Here is a 4,449-nt window from a genome sequence, read left to right as displayed (position 1 = left end):
AGAGAGGAGGCAAGGCGTCCTTCCAGAGTCTCTAGCACTCAGGGTCTTTTTGCTGGACTCTGAGAAAAGGACTATGTTGGGATTGCCATATATCAAAATCCAAGGTAGCAATGAGAAAATTTTGAGTTAAAATCCAGTGTTCTGGAACACAGATTCCAGTAACATACTATCTCACTATTTATCAGAGTGAGCGCCTCAGAAGATGGGACAAAGGTGACATTTCCTGGCAAACTACACTAAGAACTCTGTACGCTGAGCATTTTCATTGACTGGGCAGTTATTTAAATTCAGAATGAGTTTATTATTGAGGAGAATGATCCGTGTGATTATAGAAAGGGAAGCGGCATTGTGAATGGATTGCTGTGACACTGGCTTCCAGGGTGGATAGTCACTGTGTCAGCCTATGGAGCGCTTACGTCACAGGCACTGACTGAGAGTTTGCATGGGAGGTGAGCTAAGGCAGGTTGAACATTTGCAGGAAGAGACCGACTGGTGCTGGAAAAATGCTGGAGATGCTGTTGCTGGGGAAAAAAAGGTTTTGCTCTGAGAAGGGGCTGGCAAACTCTCGGGAAGGATTTATTCACCTTCGTACTTATTCTAAGGTACAAGATATTGGGGTTTTACTACAGTGGGAGCCACCAACATTTCAACATGCTTACACACGTAAAAATTACTGAGCAGAATACCAGTTGTTCAGTAGATCCCTTAGGCTGTAGTTCTCCAACCGGATGTCACCAGATGTCCTCAGGCCACACCTGTGGCCCACCGTAGTGGCTCTGAACAGAAGGCCTGTTCTGTGCCCCTGAATCCCAGTCTCCTTGGAAGTTCAGTATACCCTGTGGCCACATGGTGGCACCTCCCAGCTCCCTGTAAAGGAAAAAAAAAAGTAAAGAATGTGATGGCTGGTGTTGAAGAAGGAAAGAAAGGTCTGAGCTGCAATTAGTTACCTACCCTCAGCCTTCTCACCCCAGGAGCCCAGCACACCTCACATTCTTAGTGCTGTGCATTATAAATGCTTCCAAGGAAGGATTCATCTTCATCTAGAACTTCCCATGTGAACAGAATCCTGTGGGTATCAGGTGCTGGCTGAGCTTTGTTTTCAGGGTAGTTGATCAAGGCAGTTGAATATGGTGCATGTCCAGAGAAACTATACTGAGGGTACCCACCCACTGGGGACAAGGACTCTTCACTAAGAATAAAGAAGTACTACATTCACCATGATGTGAGAGAGCTGCGAATGCCTGGAACCAGGCTAATCCTGTCTCCTCCCACCAACCTGTCTCCCCTTTCCCCATTTCCTTTTCCTGAAGGCAGATGTGGAGGGAGAGAAAGGGCACTGCCTTCCGCTGCCTGTCACCCCGCGTGTTCCTTTTTATCCTGTGGAGAGGGGCAGGGAAACAAAAGACGCATGCCAGGTGTTTTTCTTACTTTTTTTATCGACATCTCTCAATACTAACACTCACCGGAGAAAGTGCTCACCTGTGATACGGATTATCAGAGGGCATAAACTGCTTCTCAGTGATCAATTCTGCAATTGACCAACCAGCTACATGCCTTTTGGCCCTGGAGAGAATGGATAAGGATAAGGCACTCATTTCCTCAGTTGTCAAAGTATGCCACGGGGGTGGGTGGGGGGGTGGGGAGGAGGAGGTCTGGTCATTAAAACATCACAGAAGCAGTCAGCTCAAGACTTGCAGGTGTATAACCACTGGAAAAAACATGTTTCTCAGGCTTTAATGCACCAAGGATCTTGTTAAAATTCACACTGATTCGGAGGGTTGGAGGCTCTCAGGAGAGTAGAAATGTATAGTGTTGTGCTACCTTGGTGCAATCAGAGGTCTAAGCTGTATTATTAGTTTTCTCTCGTGCTGGGGAAAGTTGTACTACTTTTCTTCACCTATGGTAAAGGCTAGGCCCAATATTCCTCTAACAAAAGACAGGTTCACAAGGGAGAAGCCTGAGACTTTGCTGAAGTGTTAGGTGATACGGGAGCTTTGCAGAAATAGTCTCTGAGACCCAAGTGAGCCTGTCTATTTTTGTGTGTCCATGTGACAAACATGGAGAGCCATGAGGAAATGGAGTTGGACAAAGAAACTCGGGTGAATGTGCTAGACAGCAGGAGAGGCCCGGCAAGGCCTGGTGCAGTCTGGCTCAGGTGTTTTCTCCCTCAGTCTTCTGTCCTCACCCTCAGGTATGGGAAAGGAAGCATTCTGAATGGTGGTGGCTGTGTGGCCACCTCTTGCACAGGGTGAGTGGCACCTCTGGGTTTGGTGGTGGCTTTAGGAGAGCAGGGCTCCAGTTTCTTAGGGGAGGTGGGGAGTGGGGGGAGAGGGAAGGAGGTGAGAATGTCCTACTTTTGAGCCTCTTCCTTTGCCTCAGTGATCTGAGCTCTCACTTCAAAACATCCCCCTAGCTAGGAAAACTGTAATTACATGCCATTCCCATCTTATATTCCACATATTGCAGCAGTTTCCTTAAATGTGAAATTTCTGAGGACTGCCATGTTTAAATTGCAATTTGTGGAGACCCATTTTATGAATTCCTGACTATGATATGGGAAAGGTATCCTTCACTTTCCCGTGGCACACTAAAGCTAAGTACAGAATCCCTGTGCTTGGACCCAGCGTCCTTCTCTCTCTTCCTTTTATATTCCAATGCAAAGCTTTTCATTTGATTAGAAAGCATTAGCAGAACCAATTCAAGGCTAAAAGATTTCCTCTGCCACCTGGTGGATGATAAATTTTCAACAGCCATAAATTATCAGTCATTTTCTGTGTGAACTAAGCCTGGGTTTTCAACCTCCAACATGGCTCATTATCAGGCCATACCAGTATTACTTTCACCAAGACCACTACTATGACAATCTAGTAGACTCTAAAAGCACACCTCATTGTCAGAGGTGAGCTTAGGTAAGAGAGGCCCAGGAAGATGCCTTCCAGAAGGTACTGCCTTCTGACTAGATGGCTTCCTTGGAGATCTATGCACTCCTGGGTGTATAAGTGCTGTTCCTGGGCACTTTAACTTTGTCCTTATGGGAATTTGCATCCTGCTCACCTACCTTCTCCTCATCATCTTGTGTGGAATCAAGAACTCACTGCACAGCAATGCTTCGCCACTGTCTCTAGCAATGTTCACTGTACACCACACATGATCAGTATTAAGATCAGAGCTGGGGCAGGATTTCATTCCAGGCAATTCTTGGAAATGACAAGAAGAAAACTTAGAAAAAAGCAAAGCAAAGCCAAACCAAACCAGAAAAATTTAGATAACATTTTTCTGTTTAATTGATTTCCAGGAACAAAAACAAATTCAAGTTCACAAAAACAGGAATTGTTTTATTATATATAAAACCAAGCACACCATCATTATAATAGCAAATAAACATGCTGAATATCTTCAGGCTATGTTAAATAGTACCCTTAATATATAAAAAATACTGCTTCTCTATCACCTTGAAATACAATATCACCAGTAGTTTCAAATTTTCGATATAAGCACTCAACAGCATCAAGGAAAGAAGAAAACACTTTTTTTTTGTTTTTTAAGAAAAAAAGCCATGTAAGGTGGCAGTTCCTGAACCTGTTTGGAAAGTATGAACCAAAACAAACCATCTTTCTTCTAGCTGTTATCTAAGGGCAATGATATTGTCATCCCTAATTTTGTCTAAGCTACTAATCATTCTACCTTCTAATTACAAACCTTTGGTCCTCTTAGTTACTTAAAAATTGAGAGAATTTGAAACCTAAGCAGCTATAGCAATCTGAGCTAACATTCTAATTCAATATTTCTGTACTTTCCTCCATCTTTTTCCACAAACCGATTCTAAGCCTGGAATAGTTTCTCTTACATTCTTCTTGGTTCTTGTCTCTTGATTTTAAATGGTTTTAAATGCAAAGTATATGTAAACAACTCCTCAGGAATGAGAGGCACTTCTCACAAATCCTGACTCCAGTCACTAGATCAGCAGGAAATGTTATGGTTTTGACATGATGAGTTCATGATTCAACTTCATCAAGCAGAGCTTGAGAATAGAACAATTCTTATCTACAGCATTTAGTGCATTAAGATGTGCTGGACACATAGAAAACCTAAAATTGTGCTTATGTTAAACTTATTTTAAAAACTCAACACTGTTCATAGGAGCTTTGGTCTGACCTAATAATACTGGTTAAACAACCAACCTCAGGCAAAAAAAGGTACACAATGAAGCCATTTTCCCAGGCTTTTAGGACTGTCTCACCACACAATGTTATGACTTCCCCAGCTTATACATCCAACTTTGATCAAAGGAACTGCAGAGGGAAAAAAACAACTCATGAGACATTACTTCTAGATTTCTTAATCAAGATGATCTACAGCTCAGACACAAAGAAGGAAAACAATTCCCTCACCCATTTAGGATCTTGGAGAGCAGAGTACTCACATTGCTTCATAACCAGAAAAAGCTAT

The 4,449-nt window shown here is 42.9% G+C and overlaps 1 long non-coding RNA gene across 2 annotated transcripts; it reads right to left on the bottom strand.

Annotated features, from left to right (window-relative positions):
• Positions 1–313: 313 nt before the first annotated feature.
• LOC150050672 (uncharacterized) lies at positions 314–3,530 on the bottom strand. 2 transcript variants are annotated; one of them, XR_016538689.1, is made up of 4 exons: positions 3,059–3,530; positions 1,480–1,563; positions 687–867; positions 314–521 (listed from the first exon to the last, which is right to left on the bottom strand). It is a non-coding gene; the product is annotated as an uncharacterized LOC150050672 (long non-coding RNA). The 2 variants fall into 2 exon arrangements; XR_016538688.1 differs by having other exon boundaries at positions 314–867.
• Between the last annotated feature and the right edge of the window lie 919 nt (positions 3,531–4,449).

Source organism: Megascapheus bottae, chromosome 18 (assembly GCF_031878675.1).
Source record: "Megascapheus bottae isolate mThoBot1 chromosome 18, mThoBot2.hap1, whole genome shotgun sequence".
NCBI classification, from domain to species: Eukaryota; Metazoa; Chordata; class Mammalia; order Rodentia; family Geomyidae; genus Megascapheus; species Megascapheus bottae.
Note: the sequence above shows the minus strand (reverse complement) of the source record. Positions and strands in the feature narration are given on the sequence as shown.